Source organism: Manis pentadactyla, chromosome 12 (assembly GCF_030020395.1).
Source record: "Manis pentadactyla isolate mManPen7 chromosome 12, mManPen7.hap1, whole genome shotgun sequence".
Taxonomy (NCBI): domain Eukaryota; kingdom Metazoa; phylum Chordata; class Mammalia; order Pholidota; family Manidae; genus Manis; species Manis pentadactyla.
Window position 1 is genome coordinate 13,812,407 of NC_080030.1, and position 25,041 is coordinate 13,837,447.

The 25,041-nt window shown below is 40.5% G+C and overlaps 1 long non-coding RNA gene across 1 annotated transcript in view; it reads left to right on the top strand.

Moving 5' to 3' along the window:
- Positions 1-25,041, top strand: part of LOC130679879 (uncharacterized) — an 89,209-nt gene that overhangs the window by 13,973 nt on the left and 50,195 nt on the right. Inside the window, exons 4-6 of the long non-coding RNA XR_008992872.1 lie at positions 10,799-10,998; positions 16,239-16,407; positions 16,641-16,767. This is a non-coding gene — a long non-coding RNA (uncharacterized LOC130679879). The remainder of the gene's footprint in view (positions 1-10,798; positions 10,999-16,238; positions 16,408-16,640; positions 16,768-25,041) is intronic.

The window sequence follows — 25,041 nt, forward strand, 5'->3', positions numbered from 1 at the left end:
GGAGAGAGGACTCTCCATCCTTCATGTGGCTAAGAGTGAGCACCAGGGATTTCCCTTAATTCTAAAAATTAAGTAGCCTCTGAGGTGTGGCAGAACCTTTTTTTTCACCCCAAATGTTGGTTCCAAAAAGGTCCAGCCTGCTTTGTAACCGAATGCCTCAATTGATTGCTTTTAAATCAGGGTTTCCCTTCCGTGTCCCCTGGGGAAGAACTTTCTGCGCTTTTCAGAACACATGAATAAATCTGTCAGTGACAGTGAGAAACCAGTGAGATATGAAGAGTCAGAATCTCTTCTCTTAGGTTCTGTGAAAGGGGGAAAAATGCAGAGAAACGATGACACTGCGCACGCAAAGGTTTGAAGTTAAGACCCAAGTGAGGCTGGCATTTTGGAGATTTCTTCCAACTGGCTCAGAGGTCTAGGCAGAAGCGATGTGTGACACCTAGAAGGACAGGGACACGGGATGGGTGGGGGCAGGGGACTTCATGAGCTTGCCGGCTCCAGGAGTGCAGGAGGAGGCAGGAACCTCCGTGCGTACACGTCCTGTATGCTTGACCTCCTCCTTCGGGCACTGACAGCCTTCTCCATGATGTCCCCTTCAGGGACTCCTCTCTCACTGAGTACAGAAAGGATGGGAAGAAAGAAAAAGGGGGAAATACCAAGGTGTGCCACAGAGGGAGAATTTGAGGGAGGAGTGAGTTCCTGTCTCTGTGGTCTGCCAGCTGACGTCATAGTTCAAGGTAGGCAGAGAAAGTATGGGAAATACGGGCTAGGGATATGCCAGCCAGGAGCTCCCGGAAGTTGTCTCATCAGTAGCAAACTCTCGCATACCGTTTTTTTCTGAGTCAAGAATTCTGATGAAAAGCTGTAAACTCACCTCACTTGCACCTGTATTCCCAGGCATCTGTGACATCACAGAGAGCCTGACGGCGGGAAAACTTCAGAGTCTACGGATACGCTAGGGAAGAAGGTGATAGTCGTGTTTTGTGTTGGGTACCAGGAGAAATCTACGTAAGCCCGATGGCCTGTTGGTGGTCTGGGAAGTAGGGTGGGAGGACTTAACAGTTTAGTTCTAGGGATCGAATAACCTCCTCCTGGGCTACTGAGCTTCCTCCTAAAACAACGAGGTGGGAAAACAACAACAACTGCGTTTCAGTCCCGGTGTTGGGACCAAGGCCTACTAAACATATGCTTTTGGGCAAACAGCAAGCAAGTGCTTCAGTGAAGCTCTGTTTCTCTCAAAGTCCTCTCATTCTCTCTTGGCGGCTTCATCTTTCGGATGAGGAAGATGGAAGTCTGCATACTTTAGAAAAATCAGCGAACGGTGGAGGCGTCAAGACTTGGGGTCCGCTAGCCAGCTCTGAACCCAGGGCCCTATCCCTGGACTATGAGGAAAGCCAGTGCAATTTTGCAGTCTTTCTTTCTCTCCCTCCCTCCCTCTGTCCCTCCCTCCCTGTCTTCCTTCCTTCTCCCCTCTGCAGGGTCTTCTTACCAGTTTCCATCCATTTTCTTATATAAAGCACTTTTGAATTCTAGCCATCTGTTAATATAAGGCAGTGAAAAATGTTGAAGTCACATGAAATTCCACTTGTTCTGCCAGTTAAAAATACAGATGCTTCCTGTTTTATGCTTTCCTTTCACTTTCTCTGAAGTTTAAACATGAAAATATGTTCAATGATAAAACCCAGCACTTACCCCCTTTCCTCAGGAAACATATTCCAAACAATGAAAGGTAAGGGATACTTTCCCAAGTCCAGCAGGGATACATAGATATTGGGGGAATCATATATAGAACCATAATTTCGTAGAACAGGAACATAATTATTCACAGCTATCACATTTTATAGATGAAGAAATTGAGATCGCAGGGCATTATTTGTACTTGTTCTCATATGTGCTATTCACAGACTTGCCAAAGTTCTCGTCAGCTTACATTTTCACGCAACAGAGTTGGGCCTCAATTTTGCCTCAATGTTTTTCGCTTTCAGAAAGGGCTCTTTTGGCTCCTGGGAGAGGCCAAATCACTGAACAGTGGGGCATTAGCTTAAAACCCAGTGATAGTGCTGAAGTGAAAAAAAACACAGGGCTGACAGTCAAGACACTTGGGTTCTAGTTATAACTCTATTACTAACCACCTGACAGACCTTGACAAAAATTCTACTCTTGGTCCATGAAGGCACTAGGTCAAAGGATCTCTAAATTTCCTTCCAGTTCTTTGAATCTTGATTGTTTTTCCTTCTCTTTTCTGCTGACTTAGAGTATATAACCTTGGCCAAGTTATTAACTGCCACAAATCTCAATTTTTCCAAGTGCAAAGGGAGAACACATTCCCCTATTTTCCTAGCAAATAGGTACCGAAAGATCTTACATTAAGTGGATTATCTTTAGAAATCACATTAGGTTTTTTGTATCTGTAGACATTTAACTTGTCCTTAGAGCTAGAATAGGACTATGGTCATGCCACTGGACAATGTCCTGGCTCTGGTTACATTATAAAACATGATGCAGCATGATTCCTACTCCTCTGTGCTTCTATCATGTCTTGTTGATAAGTTATTATAACCCTTAGATTACATTGTATGTCACAGGGCTCTGCTGGTCCGTGTCTGGTTCTATTCTGGTGTTTCTAAATGATTGCAATGATGAGCTCCTCCCTCATTTTACTAATGCAGGAGAGAAACTTTCTTCCTGTTTTTGTATTTCTCACTTCCACATCCAATGGTTCACCAAGTTCTTAATGGATTTTATCTCCGCCATGTCACTCAAATTCATTCACTTCTCCCTCTCCCACTGTGTCCTAGCCCAAGCCACAATGACCCCTCACATCAACCTGCCTATTCGACAGAGAAGTCAAAAAGATGATTTTCAATTGCAAATCTGACCGTGTTAGCCGCGCTACCTAAACCCCCGATGGCTTTCCATTGCTCTTCACGTAAAGACCGAAAATCCTCGCCAATCCCTACCCTGCAGGTGGTTCCTGGCCTTTCCTCTGTCCCCAGGTTCGTCGTCCCCCCTAACCTGCTGCCTTCCTTGGCTCCTCCCTGTCACCACCCTATGTTTGGAGACACAGGTTTTGCTGTTCTCTGTGGTTAGAATGCTCCAACTAGCAGTCATGTAATTCACTCTTACACTTTTGGGTTCTCATTAATGATCATGTGCTTAGAGAAGCCTTCTCTGACCTCCTAAGTCAATTCCCTCTATTATTTGTCCTCATTGCGCTTTTTCTTTTAATTTTGGTATCATTAATCTACAGTTACATGAGGAACATTATGTTTACTAGACTCCCCGCTTCCCCAAGTCCCCCCGCACACACCCCATTAGTCACTGTCCATCAGCGTAGGAAGATGCTGTAGAATCACTACTTGTCTTCTCTGTGTTGTACAGCCCTCCCCGTGTCCCCCCGACATTATACATGCTAATCGTAAGGCTCCCTTTCTTCTTCCCCCCCTTCTCCCTCCCTTCCCACCCATCCTCCCCACTCATGGCACTTTTTATCCTTGTTTTTATTGACTTATCATAGTTGTGATTTTATATATGCTCATTGAATTCTTTTTGGATAGCTTCTCCCCTGTTAGATTGTACATTCTATGTAGTACCATGTCTGTTTTTCTATCACTGTTGTAATTCCAGTGCCAGAACGGTATTTGACATGTAGTGGATACACACTAAAATGCTGAATAAATGAATAAATTAATTAATGAAAACTAAGAATAGAAGCTCCTGAGTTTAGAAGTTATATCCTCATTGTCTCACATTACAGGTTTGGAACCATAGAACATAATTAATAAAATAGTGTCTGAATAAAACTGAAAAGCAGTGAAGTGCCCACAGGGCTAGGAAGGTCAGAGAATTTTTTTTAAGTACTGAGATATGTAATTAATGTTTTTAAAGATCAACACTATTAAATATGAAAGAACTATTCATTGATATAGCCTCCAACTAAATGCCAATATACTATAAAAAGAAATACTCCAAATTATTTTCCAATATTATAGCTCCCTTTCTTTGTATATATAAAGAGAAATATCAAGACAAAGTACAAGGGCTAGAAATCCAAATAAGAGAGAGACCAGTAAAAACTAGAGTCCCCGGGAAGCTCTCCCAAGAGGCCACACTTGAACTGTGCTTTGAAAAGTAATTACAGTTTGCACAGGAGATAGTGTGTGGCTTGTTTTTTAAGAGATTTGTTCATGTGATGATGATTCTCCATTTGAACTTCCCAACTGGCTCATTCAGGCTCTGTGGTCTGGGATGTCGGCATCTGTGGGCGGCATTAGCAGGACTCCCTTGCCCTCTGTCTTCAGGTTGCGTTTGTCCAGAGAGGCCCTGGTGAAGAGTTTGTAGGCTGGGGGGAGAGAGTCATAGGCATTCATTCCCGTGAGCTCTCTGCCTGACCACGGCTGGCCAGAGCTATTCCTCTTCTGACGGCCACGCTCCTGCCGGGTGCCTCGTCCTTCCAGCTTACAGTCCGCACTGGGCAACTACAGACCAGGGCTGGTAATGGGTTTTTTTATTCTCTGACCCCCAGAATACACTTCAACTCTCTTTATGTATCCATTATTGAGGTGTCATGTGTTTTCTGCCAAGAATGACAGAATCAGATACAAAAAGATAAAGAAACTTCTCTATCTTCAGAGAAAATAAGCCATGATTGATAATCCCCCACCTCTGCTCCCCTTCCTAGGGACACACATACAAACATTCCGTTTATTCCTGGCAAGACAGACTCAGGGAGGAAAGGAAACCGGAGGCGCTAGCCTGGCTGGAGGGCTTGGGAGCTCAGGGTGGGGGTGGAGAGCACAATTAGGGTGCAGGGGTAGGAACCCGGATGAGAGCTCTCTGTTGCATCCATCCTGATGGTCAGATCCACCCGAGCGCTAGAACGCTGGGCGCCTCCCCACTCCTGTGGCCCAGGAGCCTGCTGGGGGCCCTTGCTGCCTAGCCATGGTCCAGAGCGAGCCTCTGCTACTTCACCTGGCATCGGTTACACCTAGTGCGAGGAAAAGAATGCCAATGCACCCAGAAGCAAGCCTTCCTTGGGATGAACTTCCCAGTTGACTACGCAGTAGAATGCCAATGGATCACCACTTATTAGCATTGTCAGCAGCAGTAGCAAAAAACCAGTAGCTGAGTCAGAATAGTGTAGAACTATAAACTCTTAACTTCTAAAGTACACTAAGTAGTTAAAAAAAGAAATCAAGGTGTTCTGTGCAATTGGAAATAGGACTATTTCCTATAAAATTATTCCCAGTACTTTTTAAAATAGAGAAATGGTGGACAAAAATGGAGACTATGTAAGATAATTAGAATAATTGAATACATTACATAAATGCCTTTTGCCAAAAAGGTTTTATTATTACAATGGTTAGGAAGTCAGTTAATCTGAGTGAATTATTATAACAGTCCTAGTAATCATAATGGAATGAATCGCCCTATAATTATAATTCAAATATATGTATTTTAGAGGTCAACTCTTTCATGATATGTTGGGATGGAAGGTGGCCCTGGGAGAGCCAAGATTTTGGCTAACACATTAGATACTGAGTCAAGCTAGCATAATAGGAGAATTCATTTTCCCTACTGAGGTATTAAAAGTCCAAAGAAGTATTATGGGGCAGATAAAGAAACTGGCACAAGAAAAGAGCATGTTTCTTTCCCTGTGAGGCATTTTGTGGGAGCCAAGGTGGAAAAAGAGTAGAGTAATGAAGGGTGGTGTGGGAGAGAGAGTTCTGGAGGGAAAGCCTAGATCCCCACAGTAGCCGCTGTGCAGGCCGGGCCCCCTCTGTGGGAGGGCTCGGCCGATTTAAAGGGAATGAAGTGGACCGCCCAAGCATGCAGAGGAAGGATAATAAAAATAGCTCATATTTGGTGAGCCCTTGCTGTGTGCCTGCAACTGTGCAGAGTGTTTCCCAGAGATAATTCACATTCCTCCTCCTAACCACTCTTGAGACAAATCATTCTTCATTCTTCAGATGAGCATACTGAGGGTCCGGTGGTGTTAAGAAATATACTCAAGGTCACCCCGGTAGTCATTGTGTGGGGCTGGGATTTGAAGTCAACCTGACTCCAGAGCCATGTCCTTAACCAGGAAGTGAAATAAGATATATCTGCACATTCAGGACATCCGTATATGTATATACACAGTCAACTATTTGGAGGCAATGGGGCCCTAAGTCTAGGGTGGCGCTAATGCCAAAGTACTTATGGACATGTCCTTTATGAGCAAGAGATTTTAATCTTGCCACCTTTTGGTTGTGATTCAATTTCTTATGTACACATTCTTAAAAATGTATGAAAACTAGATTAAGACATGTAAGACATTTCATGGATTTTATAGACCATCTCTGTTTATGAACACTAGTACAGTTAGATGGATTCTTATCTTTCCTGTGAGTGGTGATTCCTAAAGCCTTTAAAAAAATGGTCAGTTCTACTATGGACTTGAAAACTTGTATCTTAGTATATTAATGCCTTTTGTCTTAAGGATGTTCACCTTGAAAATTGACATATTAGATAATGCCTACTCTGTAGATGGAGAAAGCGCGGCTGCAAGTGAAACAGCCTAAAATCCAGCCTAAGATAATTAAGCTCGCCCCTTGTTCCCCTGATCCAGATCACACTGCTGACGTCTTTAAGCATCCTCAGAAGGGAGTTGGTAGCATTCCAGGTCTTCAGTTTCTAACCATTAGCTAGACTTAGGAGAGTAAATGTAAATACTTTGCCTCATGAACCAGACTTTCTGGAGTTCTGGGTACTAATCTAGTTCCACTCCTGGTTTCCTCATCAAGCATTGCTTCCTTAGGAAGGGTTAAAACAATCACTACATTTCTAATCAAATAGTTGATATTGCCTTAAAAATGGTAAGCCATTAGATGAATTGTGATTACAAATTCTAAATGAGGAAACAATGAGAAATTGGAAAGTGTTTGGCAGAGGTTCCTGGAATCAATTAATTAAGGATGGAGAAAGGCCTGTAGAACAAGCTGGCAGTATTGCTGAAATGGGCCAAGAGCCTGTCCTCATATATATGTAGTAAAAGAGCCACTCATAAACCTAAAATTATAAAAATAAGTATAGGAGATATATAATGTTAGAGCATCCTCAGATGAAAAATGATCCTGTGTTTATATCAAAATAATGTGCAACCTAACTCATTTTATCTATGCATAGGCATTTCATTGGTATACTAACTGGTACGTGCAAACTTGAGAAAAAGAAGTTATTTTTATGATTTACTCAGGACATGCTGTTGTAAAAATAATAATAATAATAATGCCTGAATCTTAGTGTTTTAATATAACAAAAACTTGTATCTAGTTGGTTCAAGTTTTAGTAGTTTTTCTTGGTTGGGTTTCTCCTCCAAGAGGTGACTCAGGAATTTATTCTCCTCCTGTGCTGTAAAGGGAAGATGGTGCCTCCATCTTCAACACCTGGCTTCACGGTCATTCCTGCATTATGAAGCCAACATACTGTGGGCAGAATGAGGGTGTGAAAAAAGGCACATGTATGTATCCCCTCACACACACTCATTCTTAGTGCCTTGGTTTGTAAGTGGCACAGACCCGCTCACATTCCATTGGTCAAGATCAGCTACTTGGGCCCCCACCCACATCTAAGGAAGCTGGGAAATGTCGTTTGGTTTTTTGTCCAGGAAAAGGAAACAAATTTGGTACTCATTTAGTCAGTATCTATGATAGGATTGGTTCAAAAAGTGTACCAGTAAAGATAAAAATAATTCCATTTATTACATTCCACAAGATTAATTGATTAAAGTAAAATATATACACATACACTTCTCCCTTTGTATAGAGAAGCAAAGTGAAAAACCGTAATAAGCTAGTAATTTCAAAGCTTATAAGCATAAACTGCATGCACAGGTCTGTGATAAGAAAGAAATATTGGATTTCAGAAAATATTTTATCCATCATCATGGTATGCTGGCAACATAATCTATACCTGAAAATTGCCCAAATATCTGTACCGAAAGAGAGCATATCGGTCATCTCAGTTTTGTGAGAGTGTGTACAAATGTTTCACCATGGTTTCAGTTGTATTTCATGAGCATAGATATAAATTAAGCTAAAATACACAATGACAATACTGCAAAATTCACGGCAAAATCCTTGTTTTTTTCAGACTAAATATAAAGTGTGAAAAAATTCTAAGAACAAAATTATCCCAGGTAAATGAAATTTTTAAAAATTAATAAAACGGAAAACAAGAGTTGAACAGAGAGTATAATGAAAGGCCTCAGTTCCATGGGAAATATTTGCCAGTTGCTTCCATCTTCAGCAAAATTTGAGTTACCATGTGAACTCAAAACTCTTGTGTTATGACTAATCCTATAAGCTTTGTGAATTGGAGACTGGGTAGCAAATTCAGGGTGCAAAAAAATTGTAGGATTTACTCCTAAGTTCTTTTGAATTATAAATTTGAAAGAAAGCTGATGGCTGGACATTTGAGCTGTGTGTGATGACTGCCACCTGCTGGGGAAAATCTTTATTACATGGATATTAAACCTCACTCCCACCATGGGGTGAGGAGAAATGCAGTATAACCCAGCCACATCCCAGAGATAGTGAACATGATCTTTCCTTCAAAGTGGCTCTTGACCATCCCTCCCAACTTCCAAATGTGGCATGATTTAGGCTTGAAACTGCAAGGCAATGCTTATCCTATGAACAAAAGATTTATTTCTCCCCCAAAAGAAAAGCAAATGGGGAAAGACCTAGAGGGACAAATGGATCCACCATATTTATCCAATGGGTGGTTCAACTTGAAGGAAATAATGAGGCAGGAAGGGGACCCTTCTGGCAGGATGGTCCTCGGTCTTGGTTTTCCAGCCTGTGGACCCCAAAGGCGGGAACTTGTCCTTGTTCCTTGAGCGCCCTCCGCATGTACGCTCCCTCAGGCCTTCTTGGTAGATCTGAGAACACTGACTTCAGGAACAGAGAAGAGCTTCTAGCTCTCAAGAGCATTCTCTGCAGAAGAAAGTAGCAGAAATCCACAGGAATACAGTAGAATCCTTGAGCTGAGCATCAAATTATGGGCAGACTTGTTTCTAAGTGGTAGGGATGTTTTCTGTGGACATAGACCCAAAAAAAAAAACCCACATATAAGCATCTATGCTTAATAACTCCTTTCATCCTTGGCAAGAGAAGAAAGAAGTTGGAGGAAAGGCTTAGGAGCAAACATGGTTTGGGTTTTGTTTTCCTTTGCTTTGCTCACACCCCCTGCCCCAACCAGTAGTTTAGGGAGGAGAAGTCCAGAAATGTGATATTCTTTCGTCCCTAAGAATGGGGTCACAGTCCTTCATTGATGTCTGAGGTGTGTATCTACTCCATTTTAACTAATCTTCTCAGCCCTGGAAGAAAGCAGACATTACAAGCAAAGATGAGGACACTGGTGGGTCAGGAAAATAATTCATTTTAGGGTTCCTGACCCCTGAGTTCGGCTATTGCCTGATTGACGAAACTGAAGCAAAGAAAAATCAGGCAACACTGAGTTCCTGAGCTACTGGCTTCTGTATTTTCAGCGGCAATTGTGGTCTTCGTATGTGTGCCCTCGCACCTATACACACACCAATTCAATTTCTTATTTTTATTTTCTCCCTTTATCCACACCCCCCACCACAAACTAAACCTTTTATTCGTTCTTCATTCTATACGTTCTGTTGCCTTCATGTCTTCCTTCTCTTGATTCCCTATTCCCTATGCCCCTTTTTTTCTCTCCTCTCTTCAGCTGACCTATAATCATGTCCTCAGCTGTAAGCACCATGGAAAATGCTAATTTTATTTTCTCTGTTTAAAAAAAATATCGACCAAGGGAGAGGCCAACTATATCTGTCTTCAGTATCTATCTTTGAATTTGGTGGGCTTCCTGCCAAGGAAATTATCTTCTGAAATTCCCTGGATCTGGGCCGACTTTTTGCTGCTAACTGTTCCAGCCAGTGGGAGCAGATACCACAGGCCAGTGTTTCCCAGATAACTGGATTTTATGGAACAGTAAAACTCCAGAAGAAAAACACAGACTCATATAGATTGCCTTTCATTTAAACATTAACAGATAAAACGCTCTTTAAAAACTACTCCATTATCATCATTAGTACATTAAAAAGGAACACTTTAGGAAAGATAAGCTCAACATAAGTTGAATAAATTTAGCCTATGAAAAATCCACCGCTCTACCTTTATTTTCCCATTTTACCAAAAACTGGATATGGATATCAACCAGCGCTGATACAACTTCGGGTCCTTAGGTCCAATAAAATTGTCCCTCTTCCCATGCAAATGATTAATGCCTTTGGGCTGATTGTTTTGCTTCTAAGGGGTTCTTATATCCTGATGCCTTTATGTTAAGGATTTCCAATTCATCCTTAAGAGTCTAAATGCTCCACAGGGCTGGGATATATTCTTCCTACAGTATAAATTGAGGCACTAAGAAATGAAATGAGTTTGACATACAGAGAAAAGCTAGTAAATGGGTCAACTTGATATGTCAGTCATATGAAATATATATGTCATTGTGGTAGAAATGGCAGGCATGGGGTAGGTAAGAGGTGGAAGGGAGGGGGTGTGTGAAACTTATTCTTGAGCAGATCGTAGGCCAATAAGAGACATGGGCCTGATTTAATATTAACAAGGCAGGCAGTAGTAAGTGCTGAATGGAGAAACCAGAAAATTACTATAGGAGAACAGAAAAAGGAGCACTTCATTTTACTAGAGAATCAAGGAAGAGATGGGGAAGTATTATGTGCAATTATGCATTCGTGTGATCACTTTGTAACTGTTTCCCTTCACAGCTACAAGATAAGTTCTGTGAGGGCAGCGTCTGTCAGATGTGCGAACCTCTGTATTTCAGTTCTTAGCACGGTACCTGGCATCTAGTACGTGACCCAGAATCTTTCCTGGATGACTAAATGAGTGCCTACAATGATGGGTGCCGGGAAAGATCCCAAGAAATTGATGTTTCATACATTGCCTTTAAAGCATCCGCAAGCAGGTAGGTTTTCAAACATTGCAGATGTGTTCAGTCCACTCATGGCTTGTGTACGAGCTCGCAGATGGTCACACCGGTGTGAAATAGAATAATTTCTTCCTCACTCAGCTTTTTCTCAGGCATGGGTTTTGAGGCCACATTTATCAAGACATCTACTTGGAAGTGAATGTCATGCCGTGAAGAATCATTATAGATAAAAGTTATAGGCACTTGGCAAGTAATGACTTACATTGGGCAGTTGCTTGCAAGGCTGATTTCTTTTTTTTTTTCATTTTATTTGTTACACTCCTCATGTATGTACTGGTTAGGGAGGGTAAGAAGGTTTTGTTTGTTTGTTTGTTTAACCCAGTAATTATCTGCAGAGGTCCTTGGGCAAAGTGCTCAGCTCACACCTGCGAACAGAATCCCAGGTTAGACAGTGGCTGTGGCGGTGCTTGCACATCTCCAGATTGCAGTTTGCCAACTGAAATGTAGACATATGCAGAAATGGCCTCATTGCTCATTCCTTGTTTTTGTAATATTATCCTTAGCTCAACAAGTTCATATTTTTCCTTCTTTTCCTGGCAACACTGTTTCAGCAGTGAGTTATATTATCCGGTGCCATCAGAGGAAGCAAACTTATGTGTGTCCGCTTGGCAGGAATTGTCCACTTGCAGCAAATGTGTGACAAGCTGCATTTTTCTACCATTTTCACCATGAGTGATGAAGTCTCTGTAGTTTAAGGAGACAGCATGGGGTCCCCCTTGATGGCCACAATGCTGGGTCTAGTTGGGCCACCGTGGCTTCAGTACTGGTTGGGAATGAGCCTGTGAATAATCCTTGCCTATCAACAGTGGGAATGTAACCCCAGAGTTGATTGCCTCTATGTATATAGGTAATAGAGACTTAACTGGCATTCTGCAAACCGATGAAATAACCTGAAGAACAATTCATGAACTGCTTATAGAAGAATACCTTTACCATTCAAAATGGACATTAACCTATGAGTGCTTTCATTGCCAGGCACAAGTTTCCCTCTGTATTTTCCATTTAGATCTGTATGCAGCCCACGGGGAATGGCAAAGGCTGTATCTCAGAGGAAAGGGTGAAGCTTTTAACCTAAGGAGTTTAAACTTTTAAGTGTTTTCTGTTATTTTTTTAAAAATCAGGGGTGACACATAATGAGGAGCCAATAAATGAATTTAGATGGAAGTCAAATTGGTATAAATTCAAGTCCAAATCCAGCTAGGGAAAGCCAGATAGGCGCATGGACTTATGATAGCCTCTGCCCCCATCCCTTGACCCACTGAAAGAAGAAAATTTTTGTTAAGATGCCACACCATATGTCATAGCAATCAGGTTCTAGAAAAATGCCTTGCATGTAATAGGCACTCAGTGGTTGATGACTGTATAACCCATCTTTGGTGAAGCAGCTTTGTTTCATTTTTTTTGAGTGGGGGTGGGGAGTTCTTTCAGAAAAAAGGGAGGGGAGAAAAGATCTCTCTAAAAGTATTCAGTACCGGTTGATATTCTTCCCAGATCTACCTTTCTTCACAAAGATCTTTTCCCACAGGGATTTGTGGCAGTTGCCATCCATGATAGGTTTGGATATGATAAAATGTAGAAAATGGCCAAATAGGAGAATACATGCTTTAAGAAATAGAATTTAAAATAATCGCTGTCAGCAGCAGATCTTTGTAGGAAGCACATACTGGGAAAATATAAACCCAACCCTGGTAAATGGCATCCAGTACAAATCTGAGAAATGAACTGGAAGAGAAATCAGAATGTGTCTTCAGCAGCCCTTAAGATCAAACCACTAGCGATAAGCATGGATATTTGGAAAGATCTGTGCGGTTCTGTACCTTCTTTTTGAAACAGCTAAAATCAGTAGGGGACTGAAAAGGAAGTGGCTTTATTTTCTGTGAATAGCTGGTCCCTCCCTTTGGATATCCAACTCTCCAAACGTGCATTTTGATATATTTGGGGAGTTCTCTTTATCTAATAGTTCCATTTAGAGAAAAATACACCCCACCCTGCCTACATCTGGCATTGTTACATCGCTGATTTCTCATCATGCTGATGCATTCAGTAATTTCTCATGTGCCTCAACTGAGAGAACAATCGTGGCCAGTGATGAGCTGGAAACAAGGATGGCCAAGAAAAATGGAAACTTGTAATCGTGGACAAAGCAGATCTTAAGTGGAAAAATCAATCCCAGTGATCAATGAATGCTCCAGTTGAATGGCATAAGTTCAAGAAATCGAATGCAACAGAAATTTATTAAGCACCTACTATGTCGCAGGATACGTCACTGAGCAACATAGTGCTCTTTGTCCTCTGGGGGCTTTTGTTGAGAACATTGCATGTCTCATTGGACTGCAACCATCCCTGTAGAAACCTGGAGCTGGAATAATCATGAAGTGAGGGTCCTTTTGCTGGTTGAATTTAGCCTTCTGCTATGAATGCCAAGCGCCCAATTTTTATCTGCATTCTGACGGCTTCTTACAAAGGGAATGTATTTTGACCTTTAACCAGAACTTTAAATTCTTGGAAAGTGAAATGTTTTAAAACATGAAATCCATGAAAAGAATTATAAAATCAAATGGTCCTTTTTAGAGGAATAGGAAAACTGGCTTGCCACTTCCCTCATATTTCAGCTCAGATATTTTTTTCAGCAAGCTTTTTTTTTCTTTTTTCTTTTTTATTAAGGTATTATTGATATACACTCTTATGAAGGTTTCACATGAGAAAACAATGTGGTTACTACATTTACCCATATTATCAAGTCCCCACCCATACCCCAATGCGGTCACTTTCCATCACTGTAGTAAGACAGCAGGATTTTCTTGACCACCCAACCCCTCCCTCCTTCTGGCACTCCCCAGCCTCCCTTATCTCTCTGTCTGGCTTATACCATCTGACACATTATAAATGTCCTATTTCTTTGCTTATTGTCTATCTCTTCACTCTGGAATATACACCCCATCACCACAGGGACTTTTCCCAGTTGTCCCCAAGGTGGTGTGTTAGAGAGCTCCCATCTAAGGCTGAGAGGAATAGCCCTTACTGGATCTGGAATCGCTGGCACTTTCCTGCCATTATCCCTATCACTACCGAGTTTAAGATTCCCTGTGCTAGTGTCATTGTCACAGATGTCTTTAGGTTTCTAAGACAGTAAGCAAGATGTTACAGTTGATTAAAACATTGCATATTCCCCCGTAAGGGAGCATCTCAGATTGATATGGAAACTTGATAGACTCAGTCTCCAAGTCACAAAACCAACTGATGTGCAACTGTTACAAGATACTCTGCTTTCTCTGCTAAATGTGTGGTTGGGTGGTCTCTTCTCCAGGTACTAAGTCATGGTGCAATTGGTTTTCATAAAACTGATTCTTTAATTCTACTTCTGCAACCATTAGTGAAGGAATTTTGAAAGTTTGTGGTGAGGAAACATTTAGGCATTTGAGATTTGTAAGAGTGAACGTAACAATTTGAGAGCAGGGTCCGACTGGACAAAAGAAAAGATGTTCTCATGTTAATAACAATTTGTCAGGGATTCACTAGGGCCAAGACTTCTGGGACTGAGTTGCTGGGAAGATGATGATTTTGTGATGAGTCTCCTGGTGGTAATTAGTGGGAATTCACCTCCCTAGACTTAGGTGGGGAAGATAAGGGGGAACCCCTGGTCAAAAAGTGAAATAGAAGGCTATATATAGTCTTACCACTGGAGGTGAACTATGTACGCAGTTGGCAGAGCAGAGAGTTTGCATTTTCTGGAAGCTTGTCCGGTCCTCTGTCTAGTCTAGTAAGAGGAGAAATAGTCAGAGAGTCTCAGCAGGTGAAATATCAGCCGTCAAGCCCAGGTGTCCGTCCGTACTCCTGCTTCTGGCTGCCCAGGTGAAGACTGACTTTCTGATGCCAATTGGGATTAGTCCTGGCTCTACAAAAGCTGGCAAATCGGACCCCAAAATTAGTTTAAAATGCATTGATTAAAGGTAATCACTCTCTTATTTTTCAAGTATGACGCTGATGCCTAAAAATCAACCTAGTACATTTCATCAAGTTGCATCACCTGGTTTTATATTTGATGTCTATAGCCTGTGGTTAATTTAGGGCTATCATGGTGAACAAACAAGGCGGGTTTTATTGAAAACGGTAATGATTTGTATCCAGCCTCCAAAAACGATTGCCCTAGACAACTGATCCACCTGTGTTTCTAGGCAATTTTTGTTTTTACTTTCCCCGAAGATCTTTTTCTGCTTTCCTGTTCAGTGGTAAACAGACTAGGCTGGGAGTTGTTTAACTGTGTCTTTTGCTTTTGGCGGGAAGGGTGTTCCCTGGCCCAGGGCGAATTGCCTGTGAAACCAATGAAACCAAAATAAGTCAAAGGAAAGGATTAGGTTGGGAGAAACTGTTTTTTAATGTGCACGGGTTGCTCAAATTCGCTGGCCAGGCCCGGCCCCTTCAGTCTCCTCCCAACCCCACTCACATTCTGCAACTACAGTGTGCTCTCTACTTCCCGCCCACCTCTTCCAGGAGGAACTCCATTGGTGTGTCCTTTGTGACTGACAGATGCCAGACCAATTATGTACCGGGAACAGAGAGGAGGAAAGAATGACCGTTATCTCTTTACCTCTTGCCCCAGCCGCCCGGGGGGAAATCTGCAGCAGTAAATACCTATTGATATGTAAATAGACTAAGACCAGGCAGGAGATTCTGGAAATTCTGCGATTTACCCCAGTCTCTTAAATTCTACATTCTTCATATTACCCCTACATAGTTTCTTCCAATGATACAAGAGTATTATTTACTTCTGTCAATCAGTGGATTTTCTTTACTTCCTTTGTGTCTAGTTTGTTGGGGGGCGGAGAGTAGAAGAGAAAAGATGAGGTTTTATGCGTGTAATAGTTATGCAAAATCTACATCACTTGCTTTCTACACTTTATGAAGAAAAAATATGGACCAAAATACGCAAGAAAGCATATTTTTTAAAAAATTGTTTAGTAAATAATGATTTTTTTGCTTCAGGACTTAATAATAGAATATTCTATCTCTTACTCATTTAGTCAGGAGTCATCAATTCATATTTAGTGATGATGCAAATAGCAAAAATATGACATTTAATTTGACATTCTTAAACATAGATGTAGAAATATTGTCTGGAAAGATTATTACTCTATCAATATTTATTTTAAAGAGCAAATCTTATTACAAGCCTATCTTAGTCATCTATCCATTTAAAAATATTTACTGTCTACCAGATGCTGTGATAGAAGCTGGAAATGCAATGAGAACAAGAAGGTCACCATCCCTGGACTCCTGGGCCTTATCAACGGGGGTACAGACACACAAATAGGTGGGACAAGACTGTCTTCCTCAGAATATCTGCAAGAGGAGAGCTCTCTGGAATTGTGATCTGAAGAGTCAAGGGTATTTGTCAGAATAACAGGGCAGGGGAAAGGGAGGAGAAAGCTCTAAGAAAAGAAATAGTACCTTAAAAAGGCTGCCGTTCCAGGAGCCTGCAGGCCAACGGAGCCAAAAGTAATTTGGTTGAACAGTTTCTTAGTGTGAGAGGGAAGGAGTAGTGAGATGAAGGAAGATAGAATCAGAGGTCATGTTAAAGGACTTGTGCTTTAGTAAGGAATTCCCATTTCATTCTGAAGGCCATGGAGAGCTAAGAAGCAGGACAGTGATTAAGGAAACACACTCCGGCTTTCACGTGGAGAAGTGGCTGTCCTGGACAAAGTCAGCCGCGGCCAGGCCATGCCGGAAGCTGCTGCAGTACCAGAGGTGAGCCATAGGTGGCAGTAGCATTGGAAGTAGGAATGGAGGTAAATATATGAGGTAAAGACACGTTCAGAGGTAAGGTAGATAGGATTTGGTGATTTTATAAGTTTGGAAGTGGAGAAGAGGGAGGGTTTAGGTGCAGGGAAAGGACACAGATGGCGGCTGGAGGCATGAGCTGCTCTGGAAGGTGGTGTCACCCACAGCCTCACACTCAGGGTTCCCGAGGTTTCATGGAATTAAGGGAGGGAAGCACTCAGCTCCCACTGAGTTGGGGAACAGTACAGGGACAGCTGTTCCTGATACCCAACTGGAAAGAGAAAGTACCTTAGCACCCTGATAACTCACCCTCTGGGTTTATCAGCACACTTCAGCCTGAGAGGATTTACCCCTAGAACAACACTAGAAGGTAAACATCTGTTGGAAAATCACCATTTGTTCACACTGCTGAAAGGTTTTCTTATGTCTCTTTATTTGAGAGGAGTGAGGAACTTTCTCAGACAGTAAGTGCTACAGCTAATTATTTACCTAGCTAAGAAGCTTGGAAACTTTTGCCAGGATGCCCTTCTGGAAACTGACTACACCCCTGCAGAGCCCCCTCTTCCCGCGTCAGCGCCAGCAGTGCACCTGCCCTGTCCTCTTCCTCTCAGCTGTAAGATTGTGGGCAAATTACCTAACCTTATATTTAAAAGGATTAGAAGAGTTCTGGGAAATAAGAAGTGCTACAAATGCATTAAAATTTCATAATATTTATTTTATTGAGTAGCTTAGAAAATTATCTTGATGCTTTAAGCTCCTTGCTTCCATTTTCTGGACACTCCTACTGGCCCTTTACATCCTGGGTGAACCTTTCAACATTCGACTGTGTTACAACATGTAGTTACTCTGTTTCCAAAGCTCGGCTGAACAGACTGCTTTTCATATTCAGAATGTGTTCGGGGTCCATTAGCCCAGGCTGTCCAGTCTGACCAGTGACGCTGACAGTGGACCTTGATTCTCCTTCCCTTCAAGCACAAATGCCTTGTATCCCTTGGCTTTTCTCTATTAGTGATCCCTTGTGTTGATACATTATTTTAGGCCTTTTTTTGTTTGTTTTTTGTTTTGCATTTAACCCCAGCATCTTTGTAATTTATAATTCCTTTATTCTTTTTTTCAAAAAGGGTACATATAACAGTTTGAAGACCAGTGTGAGACTAGAAATGTATACAACCCCACACAAATTTGCCTCCATTCTAAGGCCGTTCACATTCTGAAGTTCTGTCTTTTTAAATCTGGGCACACATGTTCATTTTGAGCCTTTTTTACCCTTCTCTTTGTTAATACGGTCTAAAAGGGTCTTGTCAGGTAAATCTATGTTATACCTGGACAAAGCACTGCCTGATTTCCTTCTCAGTTCTTTTTGATACCCTGTTTCTGCATTTTTGGGTTTGGGGTCTGCAGTCCTTTCTAAAGGAATTCTCTTATACATCTCCTGTCACGGGCTTTTGCAGCCAATACATTCTGTTTGTGCGCATATTAACCGTCCTATTCTACTCCAGTCAGTCATATCCTCTCATCGTGATACTAAAAGTTTTGGTGCCCCGTAGACCCCTTGGAATTCTAGTAATGCTCGGGGACCCTTTCTCAGGAGACTGTCTTTAAGTGGATATGTAAAATACAGATGACAAAGACAGCCAATGAAACTGAAAGACAGGTAAATATTTTTTAAATTGTGATGTAGTAATAAATGAGCTTCTTTATTGGTACATTAGGTAATAAGATCTATCAGCAGGGCTAATAGCTGTTATTATTTCAGGAAATTTGATTTTTACTGGTGAGGAAAATCATAGGTGCCATTAATATTACTGTGATTTGTTGCCAACATTCCAAATTGATAGAAATAGTAATTTCCAGTTAGAGTTCAAGGAAAATAAGCATGTAAACATTTTTTTCACATCCCCAAGTGCATAGATCCCCTGTATTCTGTCCATAGCTGCCTAAGCAGGTTTCTATACACTCCGGGTTGATGACTCCCGCTAGTGGCCCTTCAGACTTTCAGACTCAGCTCAAATAACCATCTCCTCTGTAAAACTTTCTGTAAATTCACTGCGCTGTCTTGTACCATATAGGTACTTTGTTCATCCTCTAATACACAATATTCATTTATTATTACTACTACTACTATTATTACATAGTTTCCTGTATCTCTCCTCTTTGTAAATATCTCTGCAGTTTTTTTTTTTTCACTGTCATTTTTTGGTGTCCAGGACACTGTCTGGCATTTTGCAGGAGCTCAATACATATTTGTTTGATAAGTGAATTAAAACCTTACACAGCTCTGCTAAGTTTTCCCAAGTCTCCTTCTCAAGAGAAGTACCTGAATTTAAGTTATTCACTTCTACAAAGATGCAGTGTATAGCGCTGAACTTTATATTTTTACACAAGAGGTGTGCTTTTAGCAATGATTTCTTGACCTAGTCTTACCTTAACCTTTTACTGTGCATGACATATACCTGATCTCGCGTGAAGTCACAGCTACTGATTTATAACTGATTCTTCAAAATATTTTAACACCTTGTGAACATACAAATGGAAAATTAATTCCATTGTTAGATAAAACTGTGTTATAAGGATTACTAACAAACAAATACATATTCTTATTTCTAACTGAGAAAAAAAACCTGACAACAGAACATTAGTTGTTTACAAGCCTCTTATTCTGAATAACGAACGTACTGGGACATTATTAAATAACCTTAAGTGTCAGTAAAAAATGTGCTCACAGAAAAATTTGTTCTAATGAGTCTAAATGTACTAAACTTACCACTATGTAGCATGAAACAGCTACTATTTAAGTGTAGACTTGTTTCTGTATCACCCAGGTCTGTTCTGTATGAAGTCAAGCGTCAAAAGATCAGCATGATGTTTAGGCATTATTAGAAGGTGGAGGTGGACACAGTCTTTGTTAAATAATAATGACATGAGTTCTGATTCCAAGCATATTCCACCATCTGCATGATTACAGTAATGGTAAGGGACAATTCCATGCTATCTGAGCGATTAGATGATACTATCACTGAAATTGGAGGCATTAACAAGCAATCTAAAGAAATGCATGCAAAACTGAATGAGGCAAAGACTGCCTTGTGAGGAAGATGAGATGGAAGGAGCCTTAAGAATTCACAGATTAGCAACTGTCCAGTGTTCAGTTAGATTCTTAGAATCAACATGCAAGTCCAATTAAACAAAAGGCTTCTGATCAACAGCATGCCCGGGGAAAACAGGAAATGGTGTCTTCCATAACGTTTGGCAAATACTTAACAGAACTACTAATGAATCCTATTCTGTCTGCCAGGAAAAGAGTCAATTTGATTTAAAAAATTGTGAGTGTAGAACACCCCCCAAATATGAAAAAGGTAACATTCAAATGAACATTTAAATGAAATCTATGTTTATGTTTTTCTACTTATGTCTATGGTTTTAAAAAATGACTACACACCAATGATTACTGTTATTATTTATCATTATTAATGACTACTTTTATGATTGTAGGGATATATCATAGATTAAAAATGGATTATATAGCTGAATACTAGTGCCTAATTTCTTTTTATGGACTCTGATAAATAGGCTGGTGTCATAAATCTCTTGTAATCAGGAAGGAAGACTTCATAGTTTTCAAAACATTTTCATTTATTTTAAGAACACCATCTCATGCAACTTTCAATTTCTCTTCCTCACCTCCACGCTAATTATCTTTATCTTCCTCAATCCACTTACCATATATTTAATTCACATGTGTTATGCAAATAACTCAAATTTATATATACATATATATATGTACATACACATATACAAACATACATGTGTACATACACCTGTATTTCTGTGTGTGGATACATTCACGTGTGTGGGTGTGTAGTTGTTTCTCTTTTCTGTTTTGGCGATGAGAAGCATCATCTCTATTTGAATGTGAGTCCATTAAAGGCCAGAGATGATATATTTTCTGTCCACTTTTTTCATATTGCTATCCCTTAGAATCCTCAGAGCCACACTTTACATCCAGTAAGCACTGAATAGTTTTGCATGGAATGAATTTCAGATAGAACAGGATAGGTATAAAAAGCCTGGTTCTGATATTACCATTTTCCATTAATCAATGACTCCCCACTTCTGACAGTCATCTTTGGCACCTTTACTGCATCCAGCCCATGCCCAAGTTCTGTGATTTTGACATTAGTCTCCTTTTATCCCTCTTCACCTAATACCACCCAAATCCAAGCCTTCATCTTTGCTTTGCTTTGACCACAGCAAAGGTTTCTCCCTGGAATCTTGATCCCTCCAAATACTTTGCAGAATATAGCAGTCAGAGTACTCTTTTTGAAATGCAAATCTAACCCAGTCACCCTTTGCTTACCAGAATCAGATCTAATGGCCTTGAAGGGTTAGGCTGGGCCTAACTCCAGCCTTATCTCATTGCGCTTCATCCTTCACTCTGTAGTTCATTCAAGGAGGTCTCTTTGCAACAAGCCTCTAACATTTGCCATTCTTTTGGGCCTCCGGGCCTTTGCACTTGCTGTTTCTTCTGCTCAATTTTTCTACAGCTACTACACTTTGCCTAATGCCACTTGCCTTTCAAGCTCCATTTGAATTCCAGTTGCTTGGAAGACCTTTCCATTACCTTGGGAAACCGACTCAATCTCCTATCACACTTTGTATCTCCATAATATTTCTTCCAGTTTGTTATTGCTATATCATTGTTTCTGTATTTTTTTTAAACAACTATCTGTTCCCACTGGGCGTTAATCTCTTTGATGGCAAACACTGTGATGATTTCAAGTTCCATATTATTATCTCTAGCACTGTGCCTGTCTCATCATAGCCAATTGCATACATTTTGTTAGCAGATGAGTAAATGAGGATAAAGAGAATTACTTTCATATGCACGTAAGACTGTGCATACCTGTTGTATTTGCATACTAAAGTTCATTGACCAAATTTTAAAGTGATAATGATGATTATGATACCAGGCATGACACTTGGGTTAACTTCTGTTGAAATAAGCCTTTCCAAGAACAAACACATAACATAAAAATCTTGACTAATAAGTATAATCTCTCAATACTTTAAGAGGTGAGGTAATAACTTTTGTAAAATGGTAAAACCCCAGAAAGGATAATGACATTTTTCCCTAAATTGCCTCTGCAAGTTTCACCTAGATGACATTGATTGTCTCCATTTCCTCTCTTGGATTCTTGGGAGGTGTCAGAGAGACCCATAAAACAGTGCGGTTTTATTTTAGCAAGGATGTTCTAACAAAACGGTAATGGTTGAAAACCTGCAAACTCTGCAAGCATTATTAACAGAGAGTGAAAAACCCCTTTGCAGCCTGGGCATAATCTAAGGCTTCTCTCCCCATAAGATTACTGTTTACTTCACAGACCAGCAGTAAATCTGTATGTGGTCATTGCAGCAAATTGCTCCCTCCCGGTAACCACCCTAGAACTAGCTTTGAATTTAGCTTTAATTCCTCTAATCTTCTTCTACCTTCCCATTGTCCATATCCATACAGCAAACGCAAAGGGATCTCTCCATAGGTATCTGAGGTTCACATTCTGTGTACATGTAATCTACAGCCAAGAGAGTCAGAGCTCTGTCTTTTAAGAGCCATCCCACAAGATCCTCTCTAAAGTTAACATCTTTCAAGAGGCACTTTATTCATTATTGTGAAAAGATTTACCCCTGTGACATTCATAATGATGTTCAAATATAAATTTAATGTCACGAGTGATGATTTAGGACTTCGAATGTCTAAACAGAGTAATTTAACGAATTAACTCTTTTCTTTGGTATGTGCCATAAAAGGCATCTGGTAGAAAGCATTTCCAAAACAGAGTATATCGTACATAGCTAATTACTTCATAATGTCATCATGATAACTGGGCTTTATGGAATGAAACACGGACCCACAACATTCTGTATCTGGCCCAGGCATTTAATAACACCACAGTTATTCTTTTTTTTTTCCTTCTTTCCCACATAATTCCTTCTCAGTTGCTTACTAAATCTTTATGACTACTTCCCTAACCCCCCCTTTTCTTTTCAGTTCCTCCTCATGTTAGAGACCAATACTTCATGCATCTGACCTGACTTGGGATTTTTAGTTTTAAGTGAAGAGTCAAGCGTGGAGTTCTCAGTGGAATGTAATAGTCATCTCCACCCCTGGACCCAGGCCTAGAATTCAGTCTTTCTGCTATGGACCAACTTTCAACGCACTGTATATTTGGGGAATTTTGTGTATCTGTGTGTTATATCTTTCAATTCCCATTCATTTGGGAAAAGAACCTCACAAGTATGACCAACTAAAAAAGTCATGTCATCTTTTTAAAGATGACATTAGCTAACAATTAGCTAACTTGACAAAAACCAAATGACTGTCCAAAACATAACTGGTGGCCAGCCCTGCAGAAGATAACATTCTTATGGAAAATGTTGTCTTTTCTGCTTAATCATAAAGATTGGATTTGTTCCAACTCTTTCCCATAGGTTCAAGATGGAAACCACCTCATTCAAGGAGCTCTGGGTCTTGCCTAGGGTCTTACCCAGCATGTAGGATTCTTTGGGGCCCAGAGAAATTCTTCGGGTGATCCTGGACCCTAGGTATACAGCTGGATATCTAAGAATATGTATGGATTAGCATTTGTGAGTGATCTTTGGTTCCAGAGTGGACTGAAATCTCTGAGATCCCATAGGGGCTGATGGATTCAGGCACAAAAATTCTGTCAGTCCAGTTGAGACTCCTGCGTTTAAGACTGACCAAAGCCAGCCCTGGTTTTACAGCTAAGAGGGAAAGTCACTTTTACTTAGGTGTCACTTATCTTGCTTTGGAATTAAATGCTCTTTTGTTCTGTTATTATTTTTGTTGCTTTCAAAAGACAGTCTAACAGAATGAGGGGGAGATTCACTATCACTTAATTTTCATGATAATAAGTAGACCCACTAGTGCCGGCAATGTGCTAGGATTTCCATCAGTGTGTGTTTATTACTATGGGTACTAAAGCTGTATAGTTCTACTTCAGAATGTCAAGAACTTCATATGTATTTTCTAAACCTCATTTTTTTCTTCTAAAATGTACTTGTTTTCCTCTTACCTAAGAAACTTGCATTAAACGGTTACGGATTCTTTCTGTCTCTTGTCCTATTGCTGTGCTCGCCCTGCCAAATGCCAGGTCCCACAGGTCCCGTTTCCTCCATGAACAGCATCCTTCCCCATTCTAACAGAGTAGCCGTGACCAAGCCTTGCTTTTGACTTTTCCTTTCCTCTTACCACCAAACACTCAATTCTTTCTCAGTTATCAGCTCATGGAATCCACCTCCTTCCCACCTCACCACCAATCTTATGAAAGTGCCCCAGATACCCCAGTGCCTTCCTAAGTGTCATAGGAAGTGCCCTCTTTACAGTCCTCATGCCTAGGGAGCACGGATCCCCGCATTATCTTGAAACCCATTCCTGAGACTCAGGTAATAGCTCAGTGGCAGAACTTTCTCTGTCTCTTTTCCTAAAATTCTTTTTTTTCCCCACCTGCCTCTTAAATGCTGGCTCATGGCCCAATATTTTAAACTTGTTTCTTCTTAAATGTATGACAATCCTATAAAAATGACATTCTCTGCCACCATCAGTTATTTTTAGAGGTTAGGTGTCTGGGCCCCATTCCCCTCCACCCCCCAGCGAAAACAGAATAGTATTCTTTTTTTTTTTTTTGTAGATAATTATTTTTTTATTGAAGGGTAGTTGACACACGGTATTACATTACATTAGTTTCAGCTGTACAACATAGTGATTCAACATTTATATACATGACAATTCTAGGTACCAGCTATCACCATACCAAGCTGTTACAATATCTTGACTATATTCATTAAATCCCGGTTACTTATTATTTTACCATTAGAAGTGTATACTTTTTTTTTTTTTTTTTTTTTGTGAGGGCATCTCTCATATTTATTGATCAAATGGTTGTTCACAACAATAAAATTCTGTATAGTGGAGTCAATGCTCAATGCACAATCATTAATCCACCCCAAGCCTAATTTTCGTCAGTCTCCAATCTTCTGAGGCATAACAAACAAGTTCTTACATGGAGAACAAATTCTTACATAGTGAATAAGTTCTTACATGGTGAACAGTACAAGGGCAGCCATCACAGAAACCTTCGGTTTTGCTCATGCATTATGAACTATAAACAGTCAGTTCAAATATGAATACTCATTTGGTTTTTATACTTGATTTATATGTGGATA